This window comes from Mytilus galloprovincialis, chromosome 1 (assembly GCF_965363235.1).
Source record: "Mytilus galloprovincialis chromosome 1, xbMytGall1.hap1.1, whole genome shotgun sequence".
In the NCBI taxonomy this organism is placed as follows: Eukaryota; Metazoa; Mollusca; class Bivalvia; order Mytilida; family Mytilidae; genus Mytilus; species Mytilus galloprovincialis.
This window is the reverse complement of record NC_134838.1, coordinates 80,322,747-80,338,013: the sequence shown is the minus strand read 5'-3', so window position 1 is coordinate 80,338,013 and position 15,267 is coordinate 80,322,747. Positions and strand designations below refer to the sequence as shown.

Sequence of the window (15,267 nt, the reverse complement as noted above, 5' to 3'; positions counted from 1 at the left end):
GATCTAATTTGTGCCCCTCTTGCCTTTTCGTCATAAATGTTACTTAATTCTTTTTCTATATCTTTAATTTCTTTTTCCAAATTTTGATTTTCATCATTATTTCTGAGTTCTCTCATCTATAAGTTCCATCTTTTGTTCCAGATCTTGTTCTAAACTACGCCTTCGCTCTCTTGTTAACTTCGCTTTATTTCTACAGTAAGTTGTAGTTACTTCCCTTACCTCGATTTTAAATCCATCCCATAAAAGCCTACAATCTATTGAGTCTTTTTTAAATGTATATTTATCAATTAAACATTTTATACATTCTTGATAATCTTTATTTTGTAATACTGAGTTATTTATTTTCCAATACCCATTTCCCCTTTCTGATAACCCTGGCTTAAATTTTAAAAATACACTTTGTTGATCAGTAGACTGTATAACAGCCGGTTTAATTTTACACCATTCTATAAGAGGTAAAAATTCTGACCCAATAAAAATCATGTCTAGTCTACTAGCTTGTGATTTATCCTTTCTTCTCCATGTAAATTGCTGTTTATTTGTGTTTAAATTTCTCCAAACATCCGTTAATTTGTTAGTTTTTATTAATTGCTTTAATCCGTTAACAGGTTGAATAAATTTACCAGTACAGAAAGACTTTCTATCGATTGGTTTAAGTGCATCATTATAATCTCCCCCTAGTATATGTATACCAAGACTGTATTCTTTCAAATTATCGCTTACTTTAAAAAAAAAAAAATTTGAATTTCTTGAAGTTTTACAGTTCGGTGCATATATGCTGGAAAATGTGAAAATAGTATTATTTAATTGCACATTAATAAGTACAAATCTCCCTTCACTATCACTAAATTTATTTATAAATTCAAAGCTCAGTGACTTTTTAATTAAAATAGCTACACCCCTACTAGCTGTTGTACCGTTACTGCAAAAAGTTTCATATTCTGTTTTATTTTTAATTTCTCTTTCAATATTTTCGTCAAAATGTGTTTCTTGTAAAAATGTAATTTGACTTTTCTGTGCCTTTATCCATTCTATTACTCTATTCCTTTTCCCTCTAGAACCGATGCCGTTAACATTGAGACTACATAAGTTAATTGTATGTGCTAAAGCATTATTAAAGTTACAAATTAATGATCTTATTAGCTTTGATATATTAACTATAGCATGCATAGTACTGCTCATATTTACTATAAGATTGACATAAATATACATCATTTTAATAAAGTCATATTTATAGCACAATTTTCTATAAAATAAAAACATATAATATTTACCAGTAGGTATACCCTGGTGTGACCTCCACATAATTATTGATACGCTACTAAACCACGGGTCTATCGTGTGCCCTTTAATACATGTTGATACATACCAATAAAGATAATTGGCTAAGTTCGGAAAAAAGACATACATAAATTTTATACATTCCCTGTGTGAACTATGTGCTTTCGATTGTGTATACAATCTATTCGATATTTTATTTATCAACGCATTATGTATTCGATTAAGTTGTGTAATGGAATATCTTTGTGAAAGTTCGAAACAAAAGGATTCTTCCGCTTTGTGTGTGCATGGTGATGTAATTGTATTTACAAGTCTGCCAATTTTATAAGACAAAATTTCAACCGGGATATAAGTTATTTGTGTATTATACACTTCTACACTGCTTTGCATCTTTAGCTCAACAAATTGAATCTAAAGTTTATCAAGTGTTGGATTGTATAAATATGTGTGCGGTTTTTCAATCAATTGTTTTGGATTATATAACCATGAGTGGTTCATGTGACCATATCTATATTTTGCAGGTAAGTAACTATTTTTTATAAACATTTTATTATCGTATGTTTTATTGAATTTCAGGTGTTGTTGAGAAAATGTTGTACTGAGACTAACGAATCTAGCGTATGACTTATCGTTGATTGACACTGCGTGTTGTGTTACTAAAAATAGCATAGAACATGTTCTTGGATTAATTTGCACTTCTCATAAGTGCAAATTGGAACCACACTTTTTTTTGTCGTAGAAATGAATCATCAAATTTGGCAATAATGTACCTCTGGGGATAAATAACACAATACAAAAATAAATTTGATATGGCTCGCCCGGTTCGGCAACTGGAGCGAAAACAGTGACAAAATCCTGTAGGATATTTTTTTCTCCCATAGGATTTTTAAAAATCCTACAGGATTTTGAGAAATCCTATAGGATAAAGTCATAATCCCGTAGGATATTTTAAATATCCTATGGGATATATAAATCCTATCGAATTTATTTATCCTATAGGAAAATTTATCTCCTATGGGATTAAATTAATATCCTATGGGATTTAAAATCCTGTAGGATTTTCAAAAAAAGTGTTAAATCCGATAGGATTTTTTTTTATCCTATAGGATTATCATGAAAGACTTTTTGACAGAAACTAATGTCCCTTAGGATATTTTTTTCTCCTAAGGGATTTATTTTGTCCTGTGGGATGTTTTTTCTCCCATGGGATATTTTTTTCTCCTAACGGATTTTTGTTTCTCCCTTAGGATAAATTTTGTCCTGTAAGATATTTTGTTTTCCCTTAGGATTAACTTTGTCCTATAGGATTATTTTTTCTCCCATAGGATTAAATTTTGATACGTTTTGTCATCTAAGATGGATTCGTCAGTTTTGTTGGTATCTTACAGACGTTAACAATTGTTGCTACATATATATTGATCACTACGTAGCTACTACGATATTGAACTCAACCTTTGTATTTAGCCTAGCTGCTACATAGATATTGATACCAGAGATCAGTTCAATATCGTAGCAGCTACGTAGCGACTATGTAGCTGCTATCAAAATCTAAGTAATAACTAGTCTATAGCTACACGTTCAATAGTCAATATCTACGTAGCACTACGTAGCTGCTACGATATTGAACGCGTCCCAGGGTTGGGTTCAATATCGTAGCAGCTACGTAGCCGCTACCGGCTACGTAGCTGCTATCAATATTTATGTAACAACTAGTCTATAGCTACACATTCAATAGTCAAAATCTACGTAGCACTTCGTAGCTGCTACGATATTGAACTCGACCCATCTACGTAACCGCTACGATATTGAACACGACCTTGGGTTGTGTTCAATATCTTATCGGCTATATAGGGCTATGTAGATTTATGACTTTTGAACGGGTGGCTAGCCTAGCTGCTACATAGATATTAATAGCAGCTAAGCTAGCTTCTCGTTCAATAGTCATAAATTTACGTCGCACTACGTAGCTGCTACGATATTGAACGCAACCCTGAAAAGGGTCGTTATAGTTTCAATAATTATCGAAACGGATACATGGAAATATTACTTTATAGGATTGTGCAAATCTTGCCTTCGTATATGGTTTTCATGATATTAATTATTAATGAGTCTGTTTAATATTTGTTGTTTGTTTTACGTCCTGTGGCAAATATTACATGTATGTTCATAACGAGAACACAATAGGTAGGCTTTTCATAGCAAATATAAAAGGTCGACTGAGAGAATGGACATGGAACTTGGAATGGTAATGCAAAATGAGGATATATTGAATAAAAAACAGAGCTGCCTCAATTAATTGTGCAAGAGTACCAAATGTGCAGAAGTCTTCCGTGCATGAAATCTATGCTTAAATCGACCATCGTTTTTCAAGTACAGTTTTTAATAATATCAACTGGTTAAATGCATTTTGATGGCTTAAATAAAAGGGAGAGTTCTTTTAGATTGGATTATTTATAGCACTTTAGTTTTTTTGGTATGATACTATATTTCATGTATTTCAGATTTCTCTTGGTTATGTTTTTGCACTTAGTGCGGGAAATCGTGGGTTCAAATCCCGGCCTGGTCAATCCAAATACGTCAACATTTAAAATTGCTGTTCCTCCGCTAAGCAAGTGGAATTAATAATTTAATTACACCTCTCCTCCATTACATGATATATCTGTAAAAAAAGACTGGTATGCTCGAGTGGCTAAATGATGTCCAAATGCGGAGTGTTACCTTGTGAACTAGCACGTTAAAAATCTTTCTCGACACTATCAGTCTAGAACAGGGTTCATATTCAGTATAACATTTGGAACTTGAATTTGTCTCTGGACAGGTCTGGATATAAGGCATATTCAACGTTCATTATATATCTACTAAATCGTTAATAAATAGAGAAGTATTTTCCATGTACTGATTTTTATTTCATGTACTTGGTTTGATTTCCACGAATTGATATTATAAAAATGGTATGGTTAAACTTTTCACAAAATATGTATGTGCCTTTTGTGATATTTTTAATGGCAGGTAATATGAAATTAGCTCCTTACTTTATTTATACATGGAACGTTTTTGTTTGGCTTGAAAAGGTGTATAGGGATCTCTCTAAAATAAAAATAAAACCAAAAGACTGTAAAAAAAACTTTCAATATCTTGATTGTCTGTGTTGTTGGGTTGTTGTCTCATCAATATTTACTCTTAATCCCTTTTTTCGAACCCAAAGGGTAGACTTGAGCACAGAAATATTGTCCACTCTTGACTTCATCAGCTCGACTTTCGACTTAACCTTGCTGAAAAAGTAAAGCCCCCCCCCTATTCCTACCAACGTGAAAATTAGTTAGACTAAGATGGCCACTACGATGCTTTATGCTGTTGTTTATTAATCGCTGCCTATTGCAGCTATCATTCCCGGTTTTTGGACAGAATAAAAAGTAGATGTGGTTCGATTGTGAATGAAACAACTTCAAACTATTGCTTTCCACCAAGGTCCTGATGAACGCAAATTTATATAAAAAAAAGAAGATGTGGTATGATTGCCAAAGAGACGAATGACATAGAAATTAACAACTATACATGTAGTTCACCTTACGGCTTCCCACAATGAGCAAAGCTTTTGTATCTAATTTTATTTTATATGATTAATGTATTGCCTTGTGTCGTTTCTTTTGTTTACTAGTATATTGAATGTCTCTGGTGGTATGAATCTTACTTCATGAAATTTAAAATTATACCCTTTTTCAATAATAGGCTACCGCAATAAAGATATAAGCTTAATAAAATAATTATTTCAGATTTTCACTCGTTCAGGAAATGTCATACGGGACAAGAATGAGTTTTAATGGCGAAAAATATTTTTTTAAACAAATGTGCATATGTAAGCTGTTTTGTGATGTTCTATTCTATCAGGAGTTTCAGAAAAGGGGGAATAAAAACAATTATGCAAAAAAACAGTTTAACTTGCGAAGCTTTCTTTGGTATTCAATGTTACAAAAATAGTTATTCTTTTGTAGATTTAGAACTTTGAACACAATTAAAAAAATGTCTATTGAAATTGGTAGATGGCAAAATAGTTAAAGAGAACATTTTATTTATTATATATACTTTATGTAAAATTAGGTGAAATTGAGGATGAGTTTCATTATAAAGTTGAAACAAAACGAAAAGTGTATTTAACGTTTTTTGTAAATAGCTTCTCAAATATTGAATTGATTTTATCAAAACAAAAAGTATAAGATCAAAAATTAAATTTTCTATCAAGATTCTTTATTTCTTATAAAACCAAGTTTAATGGTACAAGGAACGATATTTTTACATATAATAACATACAGATTTTGCGCATGACAAGTTTGCACAAAACGAGCAACAAGAATGAGAGATTGGGGATCAACCTGGAGAACATACGTCTATATTGATATTTCTAATTAATTTACACAAATTTTTCAATACACGAATATTTTTTGAAATAAATAAAGTGCCGAATGCATATCTATACCACATCTTCCTATATCTCACACTCACACCACATCTTCCTATATCTATAACTTGCCTTGGGTATACTTTTTATGTCCCTATTCGTACAGGAAGTCCTGTGTTGTTATTTAGACGTACCGATCCACAATATCTGACACACATTTGCAAAACAGGTCATTTGTAATATAAGCTGGAAAAATTTCATAGTTTTAGAATAAAGCGGAGCATCGCAATTGCGTTAAAAATTAATATTTAATTTCCTACCAAAAGATATTGGTTTTTGTTTTCAATTCTTTCTCAAATTTAGATATAGAGTTGACACTGCAATGTTTTGTATCAGGTTTATTCCACTCAGGAACTATAGAAGGAATAAACGATTCAGGGAAAGCCTGCAAAATGGAACCACAATTCAAAATTTTTGTGTTTACTTTGCCTTTGTTTTATTTTGTTTCTAAGGAAATTGCTATGTAAGCTTCTTTGTTTATTTAAAGAAGCCAATTTCGAGATACAAAGTGAGAAACAAAGCTTTTGCGATTTCATTTCCTTATTTACAACACTAGAGTTTACAGACTATCATTATACCTTGAGAGACATATGAGAGTATGTGGCGTCCGTGGGGTGCTTCAAATTCGATTACAGAAGTAATATAGAAAAACTCCAAGGGGTAAATACTATATTACGTTTTTAAAAGAGAATATAAATCATAACTGTCTTCTATGAACGATAACTTTAAAACTGATGTCAATGCTTTTTTTTTAACAATTCATCTTTATTCAACAATTGAAGATGAATACCATTTTATTGTATAATGTAATAAGCAGTGATGTAAGAAATATAATTCACAATGCGCATGGGAGAACTAAATAATTTAGTTAACTTAATCATATGACTCTAAAGCCCGTTCTGTCATTATTAAGAGACGCTAAAGAACTGGACAACTGTGGAAATATAAGATTTTAAGATTTGGAATTAATGAAATTGGTGTCACAAATGGTATGTCTGCTTGTATTTGATTTTTTTTTATAAATATATATGATGCTCTTATACACAATTATTAATGGTTGTTTTACTTCGCTTAGTTATAGCATTTAACAAATAACTCTTCGTATTCTTATTTTCGGCATCAAATAAAATTTATAATGGAATATTTTTTAAAAGACAAGGAAAATGAAAAAAAATATATACAACAAAAATAAGCAAAAGGAGATGTGGTATGGCTGTCAATGAAACACCTATCCACAAACGTTGAAATTGAAGTAGCTGTAAGAAATAAATAAGTCATATTTACAGTCTTAAAATGTGTTTAGCCGGGGCCTGAACATCAAATTACACATATCTATACTCGTAATGCATTTGTAAACAAGTTCGTACCCTAAATATGTTCCTCTCCTAAACATGTCGAGGAAAGTGTTTAACCCTATATGTATTTAACCTGACCACATGTTAAAGATAAACATGTTTGGTACTGCCTCTTATAAATAAGTGAAACATTCTCAGTAAATCACATCAGAACTTAGATCAGACTAAAACCTCACTTAAACTGAATATATTTGTTTTTGTAGAACAGGAGTTTAGTATCCCATAAAACATAAATCATTATATAGAGACCTAGGCAGCAAAGATAGTCATTAGAATCTTTTTGCATTTGCCTGTGTTCTATCCTTTTAAAAACCTTGCGGTGAGGCATGGTTTCTGACATCAGAAAAAAAAGTGAAGTATAGGCCACTGGACGTTAATCAACCAAGTATTAAACCTCACCTTTCCGTGAAGTGTTTACAATTATTTGTATTTTTAAAATAAAAAAATAAAAAGGATAAACATTTCCAAAAACTGAAAATATTTGAGAAGACGCTATTACCTTAGAAGTAAAAAATTTACCAGACAGAATAAACACGGCAGAAACAAACAAACGAAAAAAACCAAGAGAACAATTTGAAATACCATATACATGTTAAAATCGGTATATACAAGCGGATTATAAACGGGACAGGGTTGAGCGAACACGAATTTCTACTGATTACACTATAGGTGGCAATCAACCGATTGAAGCACGTGTCGAGAAAATATTAGATAACTTTCTAATTAAAATTGACATAATTATAAAATTTGATTTTATGATCTTTTACAAAGTCTTTTTCTAGATGCCATATCCGTATGTGATAGTATCTTTCCATCAGGTCATTAGTGTACAATTTTGTTCTTAGTGCACTAAGGAGGTCCTTTGTAGTATTTCTACGAATCCCATGATTTACATGTATGCTGAGGGAAAAGTCGCACATGTTTTTATAAGTAGGACGAAAGTCACAAAAATGTAATCAAAGTGTACACGTTGGGAAAAAGTCTGTGAGAAAGGTTTAAATAATTTTATTTAACATCTTCATAATTTTTTCTACGAAATCATAACTTTGCTAGCCGTTAAGACGGAACGATATTCCATACCGCAGATACCATTTAATGATAGACTTTGTAAATTTTGTAGTTCGAACTGTGTGGAAAACGAAATACATGTTTTAATGGTCTGTCTTTTATATACAGACTTCTGATATGAACTTTTTATACGACCGCAAAATTTGAAAAAATTTTCGTCGTATATTGCTATCACGTTGGCGTCGGCGTCGTCGTCGTCGTCGTCGTCGTCGTCGTCCTGCGTCCAAATACTTTTAGTTTTCGCACTCTAACTTTTAAAAGTGAATGGAAATCTATGAAATTTTAACACAAGGTTTATGACCACAAAAGGAAGGTTGGTATTGATTTTGGGAGTTTTGGTCCCAACATTTTAGGAATTAGGGGCCAAAAAGGGCCCAAATAAGCATTTTCTTGGTTTTCGCACTATAACTTTAGTTTAAGTTAATAGAAATCTATGAAATTTTGACACAAGGTTTATGACCACAAAAGAACGGTTGGGATTGATTTTTGGGAGTTTTGGTTTCAACAGTTTAGGAATTAGGGGCCAAAAAAGGGCCCAAATAAGCGTTATTCTTGGTTTTCGCACAATAACTTTAGTTTAAGTAAATAGAAATCAATGAAATTTAAACACAATGTTAATGACTACAAAAGGAAGGTTGGTATTGATTTTGGGAGTTTAGGTCCCAACAGTTTAGGAATTAGGGGCCAAAAAGGGACCCAAATAAGCATTTTTCTTGGTTTTCGCTCCATAACGTTAGTATAAGTAAATAGAAAACTATGAAATTTAAACACAAGGTTTATGACCATAAAAGGAAGGTTGGTATTGATTTTGGGAGTTTTGGTCCCAACAGAATAAGGGGCCCAAAGGGTCCAAAATTAAACTTTGTTTGATTTCATCAAAATTGAATAATTGGGGTTCTTTGATAGGCCGAATCTAACTGTCATGACTGTGTATGTAGATTCTTAACCTTTGGTCCAGTTTTCAAATTAGTCTACATTAAGGTCCAAATGGTCCAAAATTAAACTTACTTTGATTTTGAAAAAAAAATGAATCAGTTAGGTTCTTTGATATGCTGAATCTAAAAATGTACTTAGATTCTTGATTATTGGCCCAGTTTTCAAGTTGGTCCAAATCGGGGTCCAAAATTAAACTTTGTTTGATTTCATCAAAAATTGAATAAATGGGGTTCTTTGATATACCAAATCTAACTGTGTATGTAGATTCTTCATTTTTGGTCCTGTTTTCAAATTGGTCTACACTAAAGTCCAAAGGGTCCAAAATTAAACTTAGTCTGATTTTAACAAAAATTGAAATCTTGGGGTTCTTTGATATGCTGAATCCAAAAATGTACTTAGATTTTTTATTATGGGCCCAGTTTTCAAGTTGGTCCAAATCAGGATCCAAAATTATTATATTAAGTATTGTGCAATAGCAAGTCTTTTCAATTGCACAGTATTGCGCAATGGCAAGAAATATCTAATTGCACAATATTGTGAAATAGCAAATTTTTTTTTAATTAGAGTTATCTTTCTTTGTCCAGAATAGTAAGCAAGAAATATCTAATTGCAAAATATTGTGCAATAGCAAGATTTTTTTTAATTGGAGTTATCTTTCTTTGTCCAGAATCAACTTAAATCTTTGTTATATACAATATACAATGTATATTCACTTTTTACTACCAACTGATAAATTAAAATAATCTTTACCATTCAGTGATAACAAGCAGTTTTTTTACATCTTAATATTTTATGATGTATTTAAATGAGTAGTTATTGTTGCAAACTCCATTAGAAATTTTAATTGAGATTAGTTTTGGAATAAGGGAAAGGGGAATGTGATTAAAAAAATTGGGTTCAATTTTTCTCATTTGAAATTTCATAAATAAAAAAGAAAATTTCTTCAAACGTTTTTTTGAGAGGATTAATATTCAACAGCATAGTGAATTGCTCTAAGAGAAAACAAAAATTTTAAGTTCATTAGAACACATTCATTCTGTGTCAGAAACCTATGCTGTGTCAACTATTTAATCACAATCCAAATTTAGAGCTGAATCCAGCTTGAATGTTGTGTCCATACTTGCCCCAACTGTTCAGGGTTCAACCTCTGCGGTCGTATAAAGCTACGCCCTGCGGAGCATCTGGTTAAAACATCACGTGAACATATTAACTTTGACAGAATGAACACAGAGAAAAGATGTATTGCTTATGAACTGTAAATACAAACAAAAGTTTTTAGCTCGTACAATAAATAGTTTTTTATTAGAAGAAAAAAGTTTTTATGAAATTATGATTTACAAACAACATATCTTCAGTATTATTTTTGTCTTTCTTTGTGCATATTTGTTTCTTACATAAAGGTTACTGTGATGTGTTTCAAATACAATCCCAAGTTTATATACCTTTATTTTCTTTTGAAAAGATAATTTCAATTGACAATTTTATTATAATATCCATCATCAGAATATTAGCATTTTAATAAAGATTTTATTCGTTTATTTTGTTACTTATATCAGGGACATATAATACATATGTATTATATGTCTCTGCTTATATCAAATGTGGATATTATTTTAATTTCATCAAAGATTTACTAAACAAATCCTGGATTTCATTGATAAAGATGTGTGTGTAACTATACAAATCCTTGTTGTAACTAATTCATAATTGTATATATTTTAATTAATTTTATTGTAAATTTAGTGTCTCGTAATTTTATGAAGACTGGCTATCGATCTTTGTTTTAACTGTAAGACCAATGTGCGACACTATAATGAAATAATCATTATATTCATCTTTTATATTTAATCTCAATTACCAGATTAAAATTTCACACCTAATTGAACATTGCAGATGTACGCTGACCACTATGTGTATATACCAAGAAACTGCTAGGTGTGAAAATAAGATGTGTCAATTGTATGAGGACCTGTACGGGGGTCCTTAATTCTATAATTGTTCAGTCTTTTTCTGTGTTCTTTATATATATAAGCACTTCGTCATTCTCTATTCCTTATCTTTTTCTCTATGTTTCTGTAGTCATTATTTATTTTCCTTTATTCGGCACTTTTAACCCATTATTCACTATACATCGACCCCATCCTGACCCTCTTTTTTAATGAACCGTTAGCAAATACGTCTCGAAGGTGGCAGCATACATCACAGTCCACGACATTATAAACTAGTAAGGCACACATACTGCTGGTGATCAACCTTTGATTTATAAACTAGAATAAATATACTAAAAAAATTTAAAGATAATATATATTTTTTACAATTTCGTATGTCCGTTTTTTATCGACAAATGGTTCAGTTTTTTTTCGCAGTTTTAAGTAACGTTATAATATATATATTTTATAGAATAGCTTAAAAGCAGATACATACTTTATTTCGTGTCAAACCATTTCTTGGAACTTGTGAAGCTTTTTATGATAAATGGAATATTTTTTTTCCCGATTGACCTATTGATATCCATAATTTGTATTATAAACCAATTGAAATACCAAACACATGACGAAAAAACAGTCGCCGAAAAAAAACATATTCATAGTCAAACTGTTTGTACACACGTGCGTGATTAGCGGTCCATGGTTGAATGATCATGAATTTCAATCGATTACACAGATTGCAATCAATATTGAACGTGGCATGTGTCGATAAAACATTAAATTTTGTAATTCTTAAAGATGTTATTAATATAAAATATTGAATTATTTATTTTGAAATAGTTTACTTCTATAATTCATTCCCGAGTGCCAATTATATCATATCGTCTGGTCCCTTGTACTTGCATCACTTTTTATTAAAATTGTCATAAGAATCTTTCGACAATTTCGATCACACAGATGAAGCTTTAAAAAGTTGAAAAATATTTTCACGAGTCCAACAGTTGACGTGCTTTCTTTATCATGTTTAAGCATGCGAAAATGTATTCTTAAAAAATCTAAGAGACACAGAAAACGTAATACTACTAGTATACGAAATCATTCAATTTTGCATAAAGATGATAACTCTAACTTTAAAAAAAAAACGTTCAGAAATATGAAAAGGAAAAGATGGACTTCTTTCTTGACCAAAATACAAAACTAGTAAACGGTGAATGTATATGTACCACTTCCGGAATAGTAATTTCTTTTTCTGGAAAAGTAATACCAATTTGCGGAAACGTAAAAACGCCGCTACTTATTTCGGAAAAGTAATGCACGAAAATGCGGAAACGTGAAATTGGACTTTTGGAAAAAAAAATAACTACTAAAGGACATGTTAGCGCCGACATGAGTTGTAAGAAAAGATTTCCAAAACAACCATATCATTAAGAAGGAATGTTTACATGCTATACTCTCGTACTAGTATTAGAGTATTTGCATTAATCAAGTATTTGCTGGCGTATCCGTATCGACGTATCGTATAACACGTATATGAGAAAAGGATAAATTAAATCAAGTTGGTCCCGATGAAGATATTTTATAATGCATAAAATACAAAAATAAGAAGAATCATTCATATATAAAAAGTCACATACATATAATACTAATAAACCCAATATGAAATTAAATAAACAAATTGGTTCTTCTGGCCGCAAGAGCTGCACACAAACAAACAACCCTACTTAGAGTATCCCTATGATGTCTGTACAAAGTTCCAACAACTTTAAAAAGTTTGAGTAACCGAATAACATGCTCTACATATACACGATACTTTCTCACTACACGGTTAAAATGTCTTAAACTGCGTCTACGGGCAAATGGACGTCGATTGATTTGAGCTGAAGTAAATGGTGTAATCAGGGGATGTCTCGATGGATATATGCAGTCGCCAAGTAAAAAACAGTGTAGCGGAATAGGGAGCTGTCCATTTTCGGAAATCTCCGACATCAGAGCAAACGATTGAGCATCGTTGGTATGTCCTAAAAATCCTGACTCTACATGTCGTATTCGCAATTCATTGTCAATAACAAGTTGCGTATGTATACAATGAAAGCGACGATGACCACTGTAATACATCTGTTGTATTTCGTTGTTCGGGCGATATATTTCGTGCGAGGTTCCATTTATACAACCTACGACCTCGGGAATATGTCTTCATCTGCCCCGCATACCCAACCATTCCTCGTTGCTTGGCCAAGTAATAGTATGGCATAAATGGGCCGCAAGTAATTGCCAGGTTGCGTGAACAATGCGTGATGTTTGGGAAATGCTTAAGTCAAAGATCAGAGAAAGTTGGTTCATCAATGGGTATGATTTCAGCCACATAAATGTCATCAACAACTGATTTCGGCGATCAATCCGGGAGGGTCTACGTCGGGAATTAGGAATAATATTTTGATAAAATGAGTGATAAATATCTAAAAATGTTTCTGGTGTTTCTCCTGTCGAATTATAAAATTGGCGACGTCGCAGAATTAATGATCCAAACACATTTCTCCCCTGGCGGTGTGGAGATGGGGGATCATCCCAAAATAATATATTTCTAGAATTTGTCATGGAACGTTCAGGTGGAGCGGTTATCATCGAAAACAATTCATTCAAATCTACATCAATAGGCGCTGAAAAGTTTCGGAAGATTTCAAGAATTTGCATAACGGAGTCCATACCGTCATCATTTCTAGAAGAAGAACGAAGAAGGAACCAAAATATAACAAACACCATTCTACGTTGATCCTAAAACAATAAGGAAAATGTAAATACACATTATAAAGTAGTCTATAAAACATACACATAGCTTTCATGTTCTTAATCTCTCTGATCAAAATATATTTTTATTCGCAGTTGTTGAAACAAATGGGGCATTACATTGAGCGTTTTGATACTTTTTTTTCTGAATCGAGTACACCCATCATTCTTAAATATGACATATGAGGCTCTGAATGTTAACTGTCTGATTGTTTGAGTTGATTTATATTGAAGAAGTTATAAAAATCCGAGTTTTTAATAAAATAATATTTTTTACTAGCGATATAATATACTCCAATTTTTTTTCGTAAGAAAAGATCCTTGATTTATGGTAGTGTTTGACATAAGTTAGAAACTGTCCTCGTGCGCCCATTTTACACGTATCCGCGTACGTATCAGAAACTGTCACAACGAGTGCACCTTACAGACGTAGACAACTTGAAAAATGTCGAATAAAGATATGCGTATGTATTTTATGTATTAACTGTACTTTATTTACGATTTTTATGTATTATATGTATTATACTTAACAATATAAAAGTTAATAGTACTTACCATAATTGGTGCTAAATACAGTTTCAAGTGAAGAAAAGGTGTGCTGGACTTGATTGATTGATTGATTGATACGCTAAGTCCAATTCAGTTGTCGAGGTGGACAACCCCAACCCCTTTTTCCGGCAACTTGTATTTTATTTTTATTTTTATTTTGTAAAACACGATAAAAAAAAACCATCTACCGTCTCTAGAGTCTCTCATTATCGAGGAATTAAAAATGACTCCACAAATTGATCATATTATTTAAAAGGGAGCGAGTTGCATTTTTCTAAAAACCCTGATCTTCGAAATAGCATACAGGGGGCGGAAGCATGATTGCTATTTAAAGGTGCGCGCCCATGGAAAATATACATGTTGGATAAAACAAATTAGGAAGATAATAAAACGAGAAAAAAACTGAAAAAATAATGATTAAATGCTTTCTGATAGGGAAAGCGGGGGCGCAAACCTTCAACGCCCTTGAATATCCACAAAAGTAGTTCTTGTTTTTAACACTGTTACGATTGAAAAATACATGAAAGAGATGAACATTAATTAGTAGAAAACAGGAAAATTAAACTATGCAAGCAACATGTGCCAGTTACACCAATGAAACGGTTAATCCCATTATTTGGACATTGCGAAATTGTTATCAAAGTTGTTTTTCCGTCTGATTGATAAATAGATATAGGAAGATGTGGTATGAGTGCCAATGAGACATTTCTCCTTCCAAATCACAATTTACAAAAGTAAACCGTTATAGGTCAAGGTACAGTCTTCACCACGGAGCCTAGGCTCACATCAAACAGCAAGCTACAAAGGGCTCCAAAAATTAATTGTGTAAAACCATTCAAACTGGAAAACTAACGTTCTAATCGAGGAAAAAAACCTACACAAACGATAAACATACAAACCACATAAACAG

At 31.9% G+C, this 15,267-nt stretch overlaps 1 long non-coding RNA gene across 1 annotated transcript in view; it reads left to right on the top strand.

Annotated features, from left to right (window-relative positions):
• Positions 1–1,163: 1,163 nt before the first annotated feature.
• The window catches only part of LOC143085310 (uncharacterized), a 57,185-nt gene continuing 43,081 nt past the window's right edge, over positions 1,164–15,267 (top strand). The window contains exon 1 of the long non-coding RNA XR_012981297.1: positions 1,164–1,802. This is a non-coding gene — a long non-coding RNA (uncharacterized LOC143085310). The remainder of the gene's footprint in view (positions 1,803–15,267) is intronic.